The 19,523-nt window shown below is 51.5% G+C and overlaps 1 protein-coding gene across 1 annotated transcript in view; it reads right to left on the bottom strand.

Moving 5' to 3' along the window:
* Positions 1–19,523, bottom strand: part of DNAH8 (dynein axonemal heavy chain 8) — a 380,399-nt gene that overhangs the window by 196,261 nt on the left and 164,615 nt on the right. The gene's annotated exons all lie outside the window — the stretch shown is intronic.

Below are 19,523 nucleotides of genomic sequence, written 5' to 3'. Positions count from 1 at the left end.
TCCCAACTGTCTTAATGTTAATGCCTTGCTAGAGGAAAAAACAACCTTAGTTTGACAATAGCCAGAATCCTGTAAGTCTTCTTCACCATATGAAAATCCTTTTGAAAGCTTCCTTTGTCTTTACCTCCTCCATCTCAGAAGTATATAATCAATTGCTCCTCACAATCCGAGTGCAGCTCTTTCTACCCACCGGTTCTGTCCCCGTGCTTTAATAAAGTCACCTTTTTGCACCAAAAATGGCTCAAGAATTCTTTCTTGGCCATTCGCTCATGAACCCCCACTTCAAATCACATCACTGTGACCTTTCTAGGTGTATTGTGAACTTCATAGCTTAAACCCAGGATGAACACATAATTATCTCGAAACCAGGATACTGGGGGAGTGCTGGGGGGAACAATTAGCCATGAAGTCAGGACAGAGGCATAACTTGGACAAACTAGGATATACCATAACTCTATTTCAAACAAAAATTGAGAATGAACTGGTTTTTAAGAAAGCCATCGTGAATTTCTCTGGTTAATTGCTCGCTTAGTGTACATCTCTACTCCATGTCTTTGGGGGTTGAATTGTAGTCCCCCAGAAGACATGATCTTGCCCTGTTCCCTGGAAGGAGTACATGTAGCCTTATTTGGGAAAAGGGTCGCTGTAGATATATTGAAGTTTAGGGTCTTAAGAATACAGAATCCTGGATCATCCAGACGAGTCCTAACTCCCATCACAAGAGTCCTCACAAGAGACACACAGGAAGAAGAGGAGAAGGACATGCAAAGACAGATCTGAGTTACGCAGCCACAAGCCAAGGAATTCCTAGAGCCACCAGAAGCTTGGAGAGGCAAGAAAAGATTCTCTGTTAGCACCTTCAGAAGGTGCTGATGATGAGGGAACAGAAGGCAAGCTGAGGACAAAGCAGAAACTGACACCCCGCAACCCCCGCACCATGGGATGTACGTGACATTCCTCAGGCACATCTGGCTGCCCTGAAGGACAAAGAAACAGGTAACCTATAGACACCACAATCCTGCAAGACTTAAGTCTCCCTCAGTTTTACGAATGTCTTTAGCAGTTTACAAGAATGAAGCATTTCTACCAATAACCTAGCTTCCGGAAGGAAAAGTAGATACAATGAAGTGTCCTTCTAATCTGCAGCCTCCAGGAAGTTCCCAACTGTCTTAATGTTCATGCCTTGCTAGAGGGCAAAACCACCTTCCCTAGACAATGGCAAGGCCTCTGTACCTTGGGAGTCTTCTTTAACATATGCAAGTATTATCTCAACCTCCCTTTTTCCTTACCTTCCCCCAACCCCATAGTCTATCATCAGCCACCCCTCACAAGCCGGGCAGCAGCTCTTTCTGCCACGGGTCCTGTCATAAACCACCAATTTTGCACCAAAGACGTCTCAAGAATTCTCTCCTGGTCGTCGGCTCCGGATTCCACCCCACTGAACCTCACCTATATTCCACAACCTCCTCATTTCCAAAGCACACTGGGTGCTCATGGAAGCTGCAGGATGGACAGAGCCTCAACCGGCGGCTTTGGCACTGGGCATAGCCCCTCCACACCCCTCAGGCTCCTCCAGCAGTGACACCCTGCCCCTGCCAGCCCCAATTCCCGATAACCCTCCGGTTCAGTTGTTGTGAGAGCGGTGCCTACGCTTCCTGCTCGAGACCCAAGTGAGGAGAAGGGAGAGATCCCTCTCCTCGCACGAAGTCACTTGACGGGGAGTCCACTTGATCAGAAGCTCTCCGTCTGGGAGCCCTGCAAAGGACAGGAATGCTGTGACCCTCCGCCTTCCCCCAGGAGCTTTGGTGTGGGGAGCACCGCAGACGTCTACACAACTTGGCGCACAACAGCATCACACCTCCGCGCCTACAGATGCGGGCGGCCGTTTTCATTCTCACCCTCTCAAGAGGCGGGGAAAGCCCTCTGGGAACACAAGGCACACAGAGCAACCAGCTGACCCTGAGCCCCACCGGCCCCCCCCCCCCCCCGGCAAGGGGCAGTGCATCCCCGTCCAGGCAAAAACACCTGCGAAACAGGGCACTAGGCCCCTGCCCCCTGAAAACGAGGTGAAAGAACAAGTGAACAGCAAGTTTACAGACCAAAGAGGACGGCCAAACTCCAGCGCTAGGGGAAAATAGCACCTAGAGCTCGAGGCTTTTTCTCATGATTCATTTCTCTCTCCACTCAAAATTTTCCATTTCTTTTTTTTTTCTTTTTTCCCTTTCCAAGTACTTTTTTTTTATTTTAGCAACTCTTCCTTTTTCAATCTTTTCTTAACTTTCATTTTTTACATTGACATTTTATACATATATTCTTCATTTTTGGATTCCTTTCGCTATATTCAATTTGATTTCTGTATATATACGTACGTATATGTATATATACGTACATATATATATACACATATGAGTTTGGCTTTTTTTACAATTTTGGGATTTAGTGACTTCCAACACACAGACCAAAAGACACTCGGGACCAAGTGGCTCACCCTGTTTTGTCCACCCTGTGAGATCCTAATCTCTCTCTCCCTCATCCCTTCTTCTCTGGGAAAAGTGACTAGAGGGAGGGATTCACAGCAAAAGAAAGAGCCAGAGGTAACACTCTCTGCCACTGATCTAATGCATACGTTTTTGTTTTTTTTTTTAAGATTTTATTTATTTATTCGACAGAGATAGAGACAGCCAGCGAGTGAGGGAACACAAGCAGGGGGAGTGGGAGAGGAAGAAGCGGGCTCATAGCGGAGGAGCCTGATGTGGGGCTCGATCCCATAACGCCGGGATCACGCCCTGAGCCGAAGGCAGACGCTTAACCGCTGCGCCACCCAGGCGCCCCCTAATGCATACGGTTTTAAGTAAGATGTCAGAGCTGGAACTCAGGATGACAATTACCAAGTTGCTAGCTGGGCTTGAGAAAAGTATAAATGACACGAGAGACTCTCATAGTGCAGAAATGAAATCGAATCAGGCCCAAATTCAAAAGGCTCTACCTGAGATGCAATCTACATTGGATGTGGATGCTCTAACGGCTAGGGTCAATGAGGCAGAAGACAGAGTCAGTGACACCAAAGACAAGCTGATGGAAAGGAAGGAAGCTGAGGAAAAGAGAGAAAGCCAACGCATGGGCCATGGGTGGAGGAATCGAAAAATCAGTGATGCCACAAAAGGAAACAATATTTGAATTACTTCTGGCCCCGAGGGAGAAGACACAGAGGGACAGAAGGTCTACCTGTGTAGATCGTAGCTGAGAACTTCCCTAATCTGGGAGGGAAATAGGCATTCAAGTCCAAGAGGTAGAGAGGACTCTTCCCCAAATCCATAAGAATAGAGGAACACCCTAACATATACTAGTCACGTTTGCAATTTCAGACAGAAAGAGAAAATCCTGAAAGCAGCTTGAGACAAGAGGGTCTTCACCGACAGGGGTAAGCACATTAGACTAGCCACATACCTATCCACAGAGACCTGGCACACCAGAAAGGGCTGGCGTGATCGAGTCAGGGTACTAAATGAGAAAAACATGCAGCCAAGAATACTTTATCCAGCAAGGAGTCATTCCGAATAGGAGCAGAGATAAAGAGCTTCCAGGACAGAAAGAAACTCAAAGGATTTGGCCGCTAAACCACCCTGCAAGAAATAGGAAGGGGGATCCTCTAAGTGAAGAGAGACTCCAAGAGTAACACAGACCAGAAAGAAACAGAGACCATCTACAGAATTAGGGACGTGACAGGTAATGCAATGGACTCATCGCCATCTGCTTTTTAGATTTTTTCTTTATCATTGGTCTTAAGCAATTTTATTAGCATGTCGGTTGATAAGGAGGTTTTTTTTTCATGATCCTTATGTTTGGGGGTTTTGTTGGCTGGATTCCTGAATTCTTGAATCTATGGGTGTAGAGGGTTCATACAATTCAGATAATAATCAGACATTACTTCTTCAAACATTTTTTTTTCTGTACCTCAGCCAATTTCTTATCTACCAGGCCACTTGAAATTGCTACAAAGCTCACACATACTCTAGTGTTTGTGTGCAGGGCGTGGTTTGCACCCTTCCTTTTCTCTGCTTTATTCTGGACAACTGCTATGATCATACATTCAAGTTCTCTCTCTCTCTCTCTCTCTTTTTGCTATTTAGTGTCTAACGTGGAAGAAAGCCCATCTACTACATTTTTCATCTTAGACGTGCTACTGTTCAGCTCCAGAAGTTGGGTTTTCCTTGTTTTCATATTTTCTATATCTCTGTTTCACTTCATCCTTTGTGTACATTCCTACGTATATAAAACCTCTTTCTAACAGTGGTTTGAATGTCCGTGTGCAATACTTCCATCCTCTTTTTCATTTCTGGGGAGGTTTCTATTGTTTAATCTTTCTCCTCAGTATGAGGTGAACTTTTCTCCTTCTTTTCATCCTGGTAATCCTTTGTTGGAAGGCAGGTATTGTGAATTTTAATTGTTAGATATTAACTATTGCTTATATTTCTACACATACTCTTGAGGATTGTTCTGATGGGGAGGTTCCTGGAAAACTATTTTATCCTTCCAGACTAGCTTTCTAAAGGTTTGTTAGGTGGTATCACAGTAGTCTTCAATGTATTTTGCTATTGTTCCGTTGGTATTCTGAGCTCTCTTTGCAATGTTCCATGAATTACGAGGTTTTCCACTCTGCCTGGGGCTGGTAGCACAGACTTTTCCTGATTGTGTGTGAAGCCTAGTGACATTTTCCTCTCTGCTTCCCCTGGGCTATTATTTTCCCCACACCACATACGTTCCTCACACACGTGCCCTATTGAGGAATTCTATGAAAACTCAAAAGTGATCCTAGATGGCTTTCTGAGGTCCTCTTTCTCTGTGCAGCTCTCCTCAGTATTCTGTACTGTAAACCACAGCCATATTGACTTCTCCAAACTTCCATCTTGCTGTCTCCAACTCATGGAAATGGCTGAGCTTCGCCTGTATTCTTCATCCCTGACCCGTAGACTAGAAACTAAATCTCTTTAGGCAGTAAGTTAGGGAAATGCAGAGTCCCCCATGTTTGTTTTCCCTCTTGCACTAGTCACTTGCCTGCATTGCCTGGAAATATATCAAAAGTGTTCTTTTGCCAGGGCGCCTGAGTGGCTCAGTTGCTTAAGCCTCCGACTCGTGATCTGGACTCAGGTCATGAACTCAGGGTCTTGGGATCAAGACCAGCATTGGGCATCACACTCAGCACAGAGTCGGCTTGAGATTCTGTCTCCCCTCTCCTTCTATCCTCCCCACCCCCCACACTCTGTCTCTCAAACCAACACAGAAAATCTTTCCAATAAAATAAAATCAGTTACGTAAGAGACAGCCTCTGCAACAAGGGGAAGACCCCAGCAGGGTCCGTGCCTTGCCCAGAATCACAGACTGGTAAGAAGGCAGAACCAGGCCTGAACTCAGCTCTCCGAGTGTCCTCAAAGTTGGGGCCATGGCTGAACCTAGCTACTCACTGGGAGCTCTGGAAGAGGTTGTGTTTTGGAACTGGCTGTAGATCTGGAGATGGTATGGGGGTGAGAAGAAGCATCGACATCCCAGGCAGGAGGCATCCCAGCACGTACCTGTCTGAGGAGAAGCCCAGGCCAGGGCAACCCACTGACGGCACCCCTGCCCACATGACACCCAGAGGAAAGGAGGGATGGCTCATGACACACGACTGGCAGTGTCTAGGGGTAAGCCCCTCTAAGCCAAGGCTCCAATACCTTCTGCAGGGTTTGCCTTGGAAATTAGAAAGCCTAAGACCTGGGAAAGCTATTTCCCATCCACCCCTAGGTGGGACTGTCATCTTCTGGGCCTGCACAATAGGAGTATTGGGGCACACACATGTGCACAGACACACACACAACACTAGGGACTGTGGGTGGGATCGGAGGAGCTACAGACTCAGAGAAGGTGAGAAAGGAAGAAAATGTGGTGGCAGGTATTCCCTACGTGCGACACCACTCCTCCGATTTCTTAGGTGGTATCCCACCTATGCCTGTGGACTTCTGCAAGAAGTACATGCCGGAATAATCCCTATCGCACAGGCAAGACACAGACCATCCGTGACAGGCACGACGGCTTCTCCGGGGTCCCAAACAGGGAAGATGGAGAGTTGCGTCAGAGCCCGGGGTGTTTCTAAGCTGGGGCCCTGGCTGCACCCAGACCTTCCCTGGGGCCTGTGGAGAGGGGTGTGTTGGTGTCACTGGGTACGCATGTGGCATGGCATGCAGAAAGGGGATGAGCAGTCGGCAGCCCAGAGCACTGTTTGTGTAGGTGCTAGTCCAGATGTGGACTCAGGGAGGGGATCCCAGGAAGTGAAGTCACTTTCCTGATAACCGACCCCAACAGAACGTGGAACCCCGGTCGCCAGGCACCCACATTCTAGTGCAGTCCCATATCAGGCTCACTTGGCCGGAGACATTCGATAGTGAAAGATGTTCTCTTGCTGCGTGCCCATTTTCCAGGGCTCTGGCTTCCAGAAACCCCGGGGTGAGGGACTCTTCACATGCTGCAGACACTGGCTCAACCCGCGCCCCCGACGCCTCAGGGCCTTTGCCAGGAGGTGCCGGAAGGTAATACCGAGCGACCTAGGCCAGGCCAGGCCACCTCTCCGAGCCATCCCTGGGCAGCCCCATTCCCCCAGTTTCAGGGAAAGAGGGGTATGTGGGGGAGGTCCCGCCCTGGGCTGGAGGAGGTTGCAGGGCAGTGGATACCCTGGGGATGCCTTCATGTTCACACCGATGCCACGGTGGGCAGGGTGGAAAGAGGATTCCTGAGGTGCCTCTCACCAGGGCCAGAGTGAATCCAAGGCCCTCGAGCTGTGTCACTTTTCTCTCCATGGTGGAGCTGCGTGCATCCTGGGGTGTGGTGTGTCTGCAAGGGAGTCCCCTGGGTCTGAGGATCAGCAAACGCAGCCAGACAGACCTCTGAGGCCTCCCGCCTGGCTGCGGGGCACTGTCTTTACAGAGCTCCACACAGGAGACAGGGCAGGAGCTGAACGAGGGGATCCCCTGCCCCACCTCCTTGAAGGACAGGAAGGAGTCCCCTACTGCCAACAAAGTCCAGCGCTGGCTCAGGGTGAGTGGAGGTGCCGGAGGGACCCAGCGCCCAGGGCACCGATGCGGCACAAAGGGACCCAGATCCCAGAAACCAGCCTCTGGGCTCCTCGGGGCTCCCTCCTAGACTCCTGGTCCCATGTGAACCTGGATCCCCATCTCCTCCCCAAACCTGCCCTCAGGGCCCTGCCACGGCCTTGGCCCCGATGCACAGTCCCTATCCACATATCTGTACGAATATCAGAAAAGCGACCTTAAACCACCTCTCATCCCTTGCTCGAGATCCTGGTGAGCTGGGAGACTTTTCCCCAAAGAGGCATGGGGCTCATGGTACTATGCCTATTGCTCTGCCCTTTGGGTGTGAAGGAACACATCCCTGGGGCCCCTCCAGGGTCCAGAGCAGGCACCTCCTTGTGCTGCACAACATTCCAGAAGGCCCATCAGTTACCGCAGCCACTGAGCCCTTCACAGATGCAGGATGTTCATGTGATTCCCTTCTGTTGCCAACTCGCAGCGCTGCACGGAACATCCTACGTGCCCTAAAACCCTGAGCACCCCCACCCATGAAACAGTCTCTGTGTTCTCAAGCCTGGGATACATCACAGAAATCACTAACGATGCCGTTAGTGCAGGGAGCGGCTGTCAATACTCAGCTAACGATCTGACCTGAGATACCAACGTCCATTCACACAGCCCCCACCTCACATCCTCGTATTGTTGCCATTCTCCTTTTTCCCTAAAAAGATTGCATGAGTTATTTTTTTGAGAGACAGACAGAGATAGAGACAGAGACAGAGACAGAGACAGAGACAGAGCCGGGGGTTGGAGACACAGAGGGAGAGACAGGATCCTCAAGCAGACCCTGCCCTAAGTGCAAAGCCTGACGACGGACTCGATCTCAGGACGCGCGAATCATGACCTCAGCCGAAACCAAGAGGCGGACCCTGAACCCACGGAACCAGCCAGGCATCTTGCTCCTTGTGTCTACTGTGGGCCCTCCTGTCCCACCTCTTTGCCTATGTCACCGAGAGCCTGGGGGTTTGCTCTGGGCTCCAACCCCCAACCCTCCTGGTGACCGCAGTGAAGACCGCATGTCTCCCCTGTCCCACCTCAGGCTAGAAAGGCCTCAACCGTGAAGAGCAATGGGACCTGCGTGGTGCGGCCCCAACGGGCAGAGCTGCTGAGGAAGCGAGTAGAACACCTGCTGCCCGCCTTCCTAGACAGAGACCTGAGCTACATCTCCATGTTCCTGGCCACATACAGAGCTTTTGCTACCACCCAGGAGGTGCTGGACCAGCTGTTGACAAGGTGAGCACCCTGCCCCTCCACAGCCCAGTGGGATTTGCCCACCTCCTGCTTGGGAGTCTGGGGAATACCACCCAACTTCCCGGAGCCTCAGTTGGCTCCTCGGACTGGGGCAGAGTTATTACAGGGACTCAGTGGGGTCCTGGAGGGTAAGGACACCTGGGTGCCTGGCCCTGTGGAAAGGCCCGCTACAGGGGCTGTGGTCGTGCTCGTGGACCATCGTCCTGCTCCCCATGAAGAAGCCTCTGCCTCAGCCCTCACCGTCACCACAGTCTTGAGCTGGGCTCTTTTCCCCTTGGAAAAGGACATCTGACACTCCATCTGGGCTCTGTGTCCTGGGTGAGACCAGAGCAGGCATGCCCGGGGATGAGCAGGGGGCCCCAGGCCCACTCAGCTCTCTGGGATGGGGCTGGTGGGGGCCCTTTCATTCATCAAGCATAAAGGATGGATGCCCTTCTAGGTGCATACCTGCAGACGCTTCCCTGGGCGCTGGCTGTGATCCCACGCACACAGCAGACAGCACCCGGGAGCACCCCAGGGCTCCATTCTAGTCGGCAGTCAGACAGGGACACTAGGTATGATGAGAGGGAGGGTTCACAGGGCATTTCATGCGACCCCCCCCCCCACCACCCCTCCGGCCTCCTCTAGCTACGGATGCGTCCTCTCTTCCTGGGATGAGATCGGCGGAGCCCAGGAGCAGCAGGGCATGTGAGTGAGCTTTGGCTAATGCAGAGGGCCCTTCCTTCTTCGAGAGGGCAGCGAGGGGACTGTGATCTGGGGGCTGCTGGACCCTCATCCCACACATCTACAATTCCTGTGAGAGGGTCCAGGTCAGAGGGCTTCTTCTGCAGAAGAGGAAAGGGGTCCTGGAGAGCCCTGGGTGGGGTGTGGGCACTGTGGGAGAGCAGAGGGGGCTGGAGGGCAGCCTCAGCCCCTAACAGAGTCATTCCCCATCCCCGCCGCCTCCCAGCCCTGTCTCTACCCCAATCCTGGGACCCAGAACAAAGGGCATGGCTTCCACACATCTGGTGGAACATCCACACTGGGTGCTCAGCAGGTACTCAGGAGACCCAGGGAGGGCTCGGGGACTGGATGTCCCCCACCCAGTGGGAGATTAGTGTCCACGGAAGGACACCCTCTCCTGTCACCTACTGAACGAGGCAGCACGTAGGCACGGGAGGGGAAGTGGGAGGTATCGGGAGGGTCGTGGGAAGGCCAGGGATGGGACAGAGTCCCTTTGTTCCCTCCTCGGTTGGATAGTCACAGAGCACTAGTGTGCGCTGAGGGCAATGACCACGCCAGACACGCCACCCCTCCCTGCCCGCATGCAGTGGAAGTCACGCGGCAAGTGGGCAGGGAGACTGAGCAGGGCGTCCAGCTTCTGCCTGGAGGACAGAAATGGTCACACCAGGGGTCAAGGGCTCCCACTCACAGAGGCTTCTGGCCAGCCCCTCCTCAGTGACCAGGCCTGCCTCAGGCAGGACTGCCACATCACAGGTGGACATGGAGTAGGAATGGGCTCTGACAGCCAGGAGCCGGGGACCCAGGGGCCCAGGTTCCCACAGGGGTTCCCTGGGGCATCCGTGTGGGAGGTGCCCTGTCCTCTGACTCCTCTGTCCACCTGTCTGTCCCCAGGGCCATCTCCTCCATCCTGGGCATCTGGCTGGGCCACTACCCTGAAGATTTCTTCCAGCCCCCAGAATTTCCCTGCCTAAGGACACTACTGGCATACGTAGGCCTCCACGTGCCAGGCTCAGACCTGGAGCGACGTGCCTGGCTCCTTCTCTCTCGGCTGCAACACCTCGAGACCGCTGAGCTGGAGGCTGGGGGTGAGGAGGACTGGGGGTGACTGATGGAGGCCTGTGGAGGGGAGAGAGTGGGCCACACAGAGCAAGCCTCCACAGACTGCAGTGTGGCTGGGAGCAAGGAGTGGTCTCAGATCACTGTCCCCGTGGGCTACAGTTTGGGGAGACCACCCAGGGACGGGTTCTTAGACTCAGACAATATTGAGTGGTGGGCAAAGTTGCCTTCATTTGGAAGGAACATGGAAAGACAATCATGATGACCATACTTTCTCTTCTTGGAGCGACAGCAGCAGCCCCAGAGCGAGATCCGGAACTGCGCCGAAAGCTAGTCCCAGCTCCCACTGTGGTGCCTGCTGCAGCTTCAGAGCCTGAGCTGGAAAATCCCATCACTGCTGCTGGAGCTCAGCAACTCAAAAGAGCAGGGACGTCACCTGCCGTGTCGGGCCCAGTGCAGCTGGTGGTCAGAGCTCTGATCCACCGTGAGGACGTGCAAGAGTCACCTGCGCCTTTGGAAAGCCAGGAGCCTCAGCAGGCCCCAGCACCAGCCATGGAGGTCCCTGAGGAGCCCGTGATGACACCTCCCATTTCAGAGCCACGGCAGGATATACTCAGCGCTCTGACTCCCTGTCAGGAGCTTGAAGACCCACGTGCGCCTTTTGCAGCCCCGGCGCCCGCGCCCGCTGCAGCACTAGCTATGGAGGTCCCTGAAGGGCCCCTGATGCCACTTCCCATGTCAGACCCAGCGGAGGATATGCACAGAGCTCTGACTCCCTGTCAGCAGCTACAAGAGCCACCTGCACCTTTGGCAGCCCCGGAGTCCGAGCAGGCTCCAGCACCAGTTATCGGGGTTGCCGAAGGCCGCCGGCAACCACCTCTCTCAGTGGAGCAACCGGCCTCGGCCCCGGAGCAGCAGTTCCTGCTCGCTGAATCCCCAAAGGATGGCTTCCCCTCCCCTGTCATTCCAGTGTTTCTAATTTTTGCGTTGTTCATGCACCTATTTCATAGCTTAATATATTCTGGTCTATAAATAAAGGATAAATTGAGTTTTCATGGAATTTTACTCTGATCCTTTTAAATTGTACATCCAGGTGTCATTGGATACAGAGTGTTTCACAACCTTGTCCTTCTACAATATTTCCCTCCCAGAGACTCCCGTGCCACTCGTCAGATACTGCTCATTCCCTCAGCCCATCCCTGCAGCCACGGCTCCCCTCTCGTCTCCGCCTCTGTGAGTTACTTCTTCTGGGTTTTCATGTGTGTGGGATCAGACAGTGTGGCCTTTTTGTATCTAGCTACGTAACCTATGAGTGATTCATTTTTTTTTCAGGTTTTTTTCTCTTAAAAAACAAACAAACAAACAAACAAAAACAGAAACAGAAACAAAAAAACCATTTTACTACAAAGGAATATTCCTAATACAATACTGCGCAGGTGAAGCCCCAAAATGAAATGTTTTCATGATCTGGGATAGGCTTCCCTTTTGTAAGTGTGACCCAAGAGCCAGAAACATCTGGGTCCATGAGACACCTTCAAAATCTTTCATTTTCCTGGATAGGCCAGGTTTCAATGATTCTCATGTGCATATTATAAAAATATTAAGACTGCATATTAAATCTTCCTCTTTATTACAAACATATCAGGTAATTAAAAAGTTCTCTAAGGTTTTAGCCAGATTACATTTTGTTAGTAAAATAGTGATGTAAATATGAAGAAAGGAAGACACATTCCTTCTACCTTCTACCATGATAGCCCATAACACATGGCGTCCCTCTTCCAGTGCTTTCCCTCGGAGTGTATGGGTGAGTGTGTGCGGGGGAGGGGGTGTGCCTGTGTGTGAGACAGGGTGGGGCAGGGAGGGTTCCACAGCTGGGCTCTTGTTCGGCCTGAGGTCCCCACAGTGGGCAGGCACTGCTACTCCTCTCCTGTCCCCTTCTGCATTTTCAGGGGCTACACATCATTTACTCAGCAGCACCACCTCCCGAACAACTGAGACATCTCCAATTCTTTGAGTCTCATCCTTAAAGTGAAGAGTACAATGTGCCGTAAATCTCTTTTGCTTTAGGACTGTTTCCTAAAAGCACAATTTCTGGAACACACTTTAGTCCCATTGTGGGAGTATTGGCTGCAGGGTCCTCTAGCTATACTCTCTTTCTTTCCGTGGAGCCTTGCTCGGGAAAGGAGGGTCCCCGGAGACTAGAGATGAACCCTGAAATCATGAGGAAGACAAGCCAGCACTGAGGCCATCAGACTACCTGGGCGGGACCCGTGGAGCAGGGAAGAGCCTGTCCATACCGCCCTCATGGATCCTCCCTCCACAAGCATCCTGCCCCCCCCCCCCCGCCCCGGTCCTGGAACACCCCTCATCCAGACCCCGTCCCGGGACACTCCCCAGCCACTCCAGCCCCTCCTGCTCTAGAACTCAGCTTCTAAGTAGAGCAACCAGGTCCTGCTTCCAGGCCAGCAGAGGGGCGTCGGCCGGGCCACACTTGTCTGCTTGCTCCGGGTCCATCCTTTTTTGGGCCCTCTCCTCGCAGGAAGGAACCAGCCTCTCATGGCAGCTCAGGTCAGTGAGTCACAGACATGACCTGAATGTGTTCATCCATATGTCCACTAGGTGGCAACAGCAAGAACTGCTTGAACCTCTGTGAACAGGAGGGACCTTTACTGAGGAGGCAAGAGAAGGCTAGCTGAGGACAAAGCAGGAACTGACACCCCCCCCCCCACACACACACCCCGCACCATGGGGTGTACGTGACATTCCTCAGGCACTCCTGGCTGCCCTGAAGGACAAAGAAAGAGGTAACCTATAGACACCACAATCCTGCAAGACTTAAGTCTACCTCAGTTTTACGAATGTCTTTAGCAGTTTACAAGAATGAAGCATTTCTACCAATAACCTAGCTTCCGGAAGGAAAAGTAGATACAATGAAGTGTCCTTCTAATCTGCAACCTCCAGGAAGTTCCCAACCGTCTTAATGTTCATGCCTTGCTAGAGGGCAAAACCACCTTCCCTAGACAATGGCAAGGCCTCTGTACCTTGGGAGTCTTCTTTAACATATGCAAGTATTATCTCAACCTCCCTTTTTCCTTACCTTCCCCCAACCCCATAGTCTATCATCAGCCACCCCTCACAAGCCGGGCAGCAGCTCTTTCTGCCACGGGTCCTGTCATAAACCACCAATTTTGCACCAAAGACGTCTCAAGAATTCTCTCCTGGTCGTCGGCTCCGGATTCCACCCCACTGAACCTCACCTATATTCCACAACCTCCTCATTTCCAAAGCACACTGGGTGCTCATGGAAGCTGCAGGATGGACAGAGCCTCAACCGGCGGCTTTGGCACTGGGCATAGCCCCTCCACACCCCTCAGGCTCCTCCAGCAGTGACACCCTGCCCCTGCCAGCCCCAATTCCCGATAACCCTCCGGTTCAGTTGTTGTGAGAGCGGTGCCTACGCTTCCTGCTCGAGACCCAAGTGAGGAGAAGGGAGAGATCCCTCTCCTCGCACGAAGTCACTTGACGGGGAGTCCACTTGATCAGAAGCTCTCCGTCTGGGAGCCCTGCAAAGGACAGGAATGCTGTGACCCTCCGCCTTCCCCCAGGAGCTTTGGTGTGGGGAGCACCGCAGACGTCTACACAACTTGGCGCACAACAGCATCACACCTCCGCGCCTACAGATGCGGGCGGCCGTTTTCATTCTCACCCTCTCAAGAGGCGGGGAAAGCCCTCTGGGAACACAAGGCACACAGAGCAACCAGCTGACCCTGAGCCCCACCGGGCCCCCCCCCCCCCCCCGGCAAGGGGCAGTGCATCCCCGTCCAGGCAAAGACACCTGCGAAACAGGGCACTAGGCCCCTGCCCCCTGAAAACGAGGTGAAAGAACAAGTGAACAGCAAGTTTACAGACCAAAGAGGACGGCCAAACTCCAGCGCTAGGGGAAAATAGCACCTAGAGCTCGAGGCTTTTTCTCATGATTCATTTCTCTCTCCACTCAAAATTTTCCATTTCTTTTTTTTTTCTTTTTTCCCTTTCCAACTACTTTTTTTTATTTTAGCAACTCTTCCTTTTTCAATCTTTTCTTAACTTTCATTTTTTACATTGACATTTTATACATATATTCTTCATTTTTGGATTCCTTTCGCTATATTCAATTTGATTTCTGTATATATACGTACGTATATGTATATATACGTACATATATATATACACATATGAGTTTGGCTTTTTTTACAATTTTGGGATTTAGTGACTTCCAACACACAGACCAAAAGACACTCGGGACCAAGTGGCTCACCCTGTTTTGTCCACCCTGTGAGATCCTAATCTCTCTCTCCCTCATCCCTTCTTCTCTGGGAAAAGTGACTAGAGGGAGGGATTCACAGCAAAAGAAAGAGCCAGAGGTAACACTCTCTGCCACTGATCTAATGCATACGTTTTTGTTTTTTTTTTAAGATTTTATTTATTTATTCGACAGAGATAGAGACAGCCAGCGAGTGAGGGAACACAAGCAGGGGGAGTGGGAGAGGAAGAAGCGGGCTCATAGCGGAGGAGCCTGATGTGGGGCTCGATCCCATAACGCCGGGATCACGCCCTGAGCCGAAGGCAGACGCTTAACCGCTGCGCCACCCAGGCGCCCCCTAATGCATACGGTTTTAAGTAAGATGTCAGAGCTGGAACTCAGGATGACAATTACCAAGTTGCTAGCTGGGCTTGAGAAAAGTATAAATGACACGAGAGACTCTCATAGTGCAGAAATGAAATCGAATCAGGCCCAAATTCAAAAGGCTCTACCTGAGATGCAATCTACATTGGATGTGGATGCTCTAACGGCTAGGGTCAATGAGGCAGAAGACAGAGTCAGTGACACCAAAGACAAGCTGATGGAAAGGAAGGAAGCTGAGGAAAAGAGAGAAAGCCAACGCATGGGCCATGGGTGGAGGAATCGAAAAATCAGTGATGCCACAAAAGGAAACAATATTTGAATTACTTCTGGCCCCGAGGGAGAAGACACAGAGGGACAGAAGGTCTACCTGTGTAGATCGTAGCTGAGAACTTCCCTAATCTGGGAGGGAAATAGGCATTCAAGTCCAAGAGGTAGAGAGGACTCTTCCCCAAATCCATAAGAATAGAGGAACACCCTAACATATACTAGTCACGTTTGCAATTTCAGACAGAAAGAGAAAATCCTGAAAGCAGCTTGAGACAAGAGGGTCTTCACCGACAGGGGTAAGCACATTAGACTAGCCACATACCTATCCACAGAGACCTGGCACACCAGAAAGGGCTGGCGTGATCGAGTCAGGGTACTAAATGAGAAAAACATGCAGCCAAGAATACTTTATCCAGCAAGGAGTCATTCCGAATAGGAGCAGAGATAAAGAGCTTCCAGGACAGAAAGAAACTCAAAGGATTTGGCCGCTAAACCACCCTGCAAGAAATAGGAAGGGGGATCCTCTAAGTGAAGAGAGACTCCAAGAGTAACACAGACCAGAAAGAAACAGAGACCATCTACAGAATTAGGGACGTGACAGGTAATGCAATGGACTCATCGCCATCTGCTTTTTAGATTTTTTCTTTATCATTGGTCTTAAGCAATTTTATTAGCATGTCGGTTGATAAGGAGGTTTTTTTTTCATGATCCTTATGTTTGGGGGTTTTGTTGGCTGGATTCCTGAATTCTTGAATCTATGGGTGTAGAGGGTTCATACAATTCAGATAATAATCAGACATTACTTCTTCAAACATTTTTTTTTCTGTACCTCAGCCAATTTCTTATCTACCAGGCCACTTGAAATTGCTACAAAGCTCACACATACTCTAGTGTTTGTGTGCAGGGCGTGGTTTGCACCCTTCCTTTTCTCTGCTTTATTCTGGACAACTGCTATGATCATACATTCAAGTTCTCTCTCTCTCTCTCTCTCTTTTTGCTATTTAGTGTCTAACGTGGAAGAAAGCCCATCTACTACATTTTTCATCTTAGACGTGCTACTGTTCAGCTCCAGAAGTTGGGTTTTCCTTGTTTTCATATTTTCTATATCTCTGTTTCACTTCATCCTTTGTGTACATTCCTACGTATATAAAACCTCTTTCTAACAGTGGTTTGAATGTCCGTGTGCAATACTTCCATCCTCTTTTTCATTTCTGGGGAGGTTTCTATTGTTTAATCTTTCTCCTCAGTATGAGGTGAACTTTTCTCCTTCTTTTCATCCTGGTAATCCTTTGTTGGAAGGCAGGTATTGTGAATTTTAATTGTTAGATATTAACTATTGCTTATATTTCTACACATACTCTTGAGGATTGTTCTGATGGGGAGGTTCCTGGAAAACTATTTTATCCTTCCAGACTAGCTTTCTAAAGGTTTGTTAGGTGGTATCACAGTAGTCTTCAATGTATTTTGCTATTGTTCCGTTGGTATTCTGAGCTCTCTTTGCAATGTTCCATGAATTACGAGGTTTTCCACTCTGCCTGGGGCTGGTAGCACAGACTTTTCCTGATTGTGTGTGAAGCCTAGTGACATTTTCCTCTCTGCTTCCCCTGGGCTATTATTTTCCCCACACCACATACGTTCCTCACACACGTGCCCTATTGAGGAATTCTATGAAAACTCAAAAGTGATCCTAGATGGCTTTCTGAGGTCCTCTTTCTCTGTGCAGCTCTCCTCAGTATTCTGTACTGTAAACCACAGCCATATTGACTTCTCCAAACTTCCATCTTGCTGTCTCCAACTCATGGAAATGGCTGAGCTTCGCCTGTATTCTTCATCCCTGACCCGTAGACTAGAAACTAAATCTCTTTAGGCAGTAAGTTAGGGAAATGCAGAGTCCCCCATGTTTGTTTTCCCTCTTGCACTAGTCACTTGCCTGCATTGCCTGGAAATATATCAAAAGTGTTCTTTTGCCAGGGCGCCTGAGTGGCTCAGTTGCTTAAGCCTCCGACTCGTGATCTGGACTCAGGTCATGAACTCAGGGTCTTGGGATCAAGACCAGCATTGGGCATCACACTCAGCACAGAGTCGGCTTGAGATTCTGTCTCCCCTCTCCTTCTATCCTCCCCACCCCCCACACTCTGTCTCTCAAACCAACACAGAAAATCTTTCCAATAAAATAAAATCAGTTACGTAAGAGACAGCCTCTGCAACAAGGGGAAGACCCCAGCAGGGTCCGTGCCTTGCCCAGAATCACAGACTGGTAAGAAGGCAGAACCAGGCCTGAACTCAGCTCTCCGAGTGTCCTCAAAGTTGGGGCCATGGCTGAACCTAGCTACTCACTGGGAGCTCTGGAAGAGGTTGTGTTTTGGAACTGGCTGTAGATCTGGAGATGGTATGGGGGTGAGAAGAAGCATCGACATCCCAGGCAGGAGGCATCCCAGCACGTACCTGTCTGAGGAGAAGCCCAGGCCAGGGCAACCCACTGACGGCACCCCTGCCCACATGACACCCAGAGGAAAGGAGGGATGGCTCATGACACACGACTGGCAGTGTCTAGGGGTAAGGGTGGGCTCAGCCCCTCTAAGCCAAGGCTCCAATACCTTCTGCAGGGTTTGCCTTGGAAATTAGAAAGCCTAAGACCTGGGAAAGCTATTTCCCATCCACCCCTAGGTGGGACTGTCATCTTCTGGGCCTGCACAATAGGAGTATTGGGGCACACACATGTGCACAGACACACACACAACACTAGGGACTGTGGGTGGGATCGGAGGAGCTACAGACTCAGAGAAGGTGAGAAAGGAAGAAAATGTGGTGGCAGGTATTCCCTACGTGCGACACCACTCCCCCGATTTCTTAGGTGGTATCCCACCTATGCCTGTGGACTTCTGCAAGAAGTACATGCCGGAATAATCCCTATCGCACAGGCAAGACACAGACCATCCGTGACAGGCACGACGGCTTCTCCGGGGTCCCAAACAGGGAAGATGGAGAGTTGCGTCAGAGCCCGGGGTGTTTCTAAGCTGGGGCCCTGGCTGCACCCAGACCTTCCCTGGGGCCTGTGGAGAGGGGTGTGTTGGTGTCACTGGGTACGCATGTGGCATGGCATGCAGAAAGGGGATGAGCAGTCGGCAGCCCAGAGCACTGTTTGTGTAGGTGCTAGTCCAGATGTGGACTCAGGGAGGGGATCCCAGGAAGTGAAGTCACTTTCCTGATAACCGACCCCAACAGAACGTGGAACCCCGGTCGCCAGGCACCCACATTCTAGTGCAGTCCCATATCAGGCTCACTTGGCCGGAGACATTCGATAGTGAAAGATGTTCTCTTGCTGCGTGCCCATTTTCCAGGGCTCTGGCTTCCAGAAACCCCGGGGTGAGGGACTCTTCACATGCTGCAGACACTGGCTCAACCCGCGCCCCCGACGCCTCAGGGCCTTTGCCAGGAGGTGCCGGAAGGTAATACCGAGCGACCTAGGCCAGGCCAGGCCACCTCTCCGAGCCATCCCTGGGCAGCCCCATTCCCCCAGTTTCAGGGAAAGAGGGGTATGTGGGGGAGGTCCCGCCCTGGGCTGGAGGAGGTTGCAGGGCAGTGGATACCCTGGGGATGCCTTCATGTTCACACCGATGCCACGGTGGGCAGGGTGGAAAGAGGATTCCTGAGGTGCCTCTCACCAGGGCCAGAGTGAATCCAAGGCCCTCGAGCTGTGTCACTTTTCTCTCCATGGTGGAGCTGCGTGCATCCTGGGGTGTGGTGTGTCTGCAAGGGAGTCCCCTGGGTCTGAGGATCAGCAAACGCAGCCAGACAGACCTCTGAGGCCTCCCGCCTGGCTGCGGGGCACTGTCTTTACAGAGCTCCACACAGGAGACAGGGCAGGAGCTGAACGAGGGGATCCCCTGCCCCACCTCCTTGAAGGACAGGAAGGAGTCCCCTACTGCCAACAAAGTCCAGCGCTGGCTCAGGGTGAGTGGAGGTGCCGGAGGGACCCAGCGCCCAGGGCACCGATGCGGCACAAAGGGACCCAGATCCCAGAAACCAGCCTCTGGGCTCCTCGGGGCTCCCTCCTAGACTCCTGGTCCCATGTGAACCTGGATCCCCATCTCCTCCCCAAACCTGCCCTCAGGGCCCTGCCACGGCCTTGGCCCCGATGCACAGTCCCTATCCACATATCTGTACGAATATCAGAAAAGCGACCTTAAACCACCTCTCATCCCTTGCTCGAGATCCTGGTGAGCTGGGAGACTTTTCCCCAAAGAGGCATGGGGCTCATGGTACTATGCCTATTGCTCTGCCCTTTGGGTGTGAAGGAACACATCCCTGGGGCCCCTCCAGGGTCCAGAGCAGGCACCTCCTTGTGCTGCACAACATTCCAGAAGGCCCATCAGTTACCGCAGCCACTGAGCCCTTCACAGATGCAGGATGTTCATGTGATTCCCTTCTGTTGCCAA

The sequence above is a fragment of the Ursus arctos genome, unplaced genomic scaffold, assembly GCF_023065955.2.
Source record: "Ursus arctos isolate Adak ecotype North America unplaced genomic scaffold, UrsArc2.0 scaffold_31, whole genome shotgun sequence".
In the NCBI taxonomy this organism is placed as follows: Eukaryota; Metazoa; Chordata; class Mammalia; order Carnivora; family Ursidae; genus Ursus; species Ursus arctos.
Note: the sequence above shows the minus strand (reverse complement) of the source record. Positions and strands in the feature narration are given on the sequence as shown.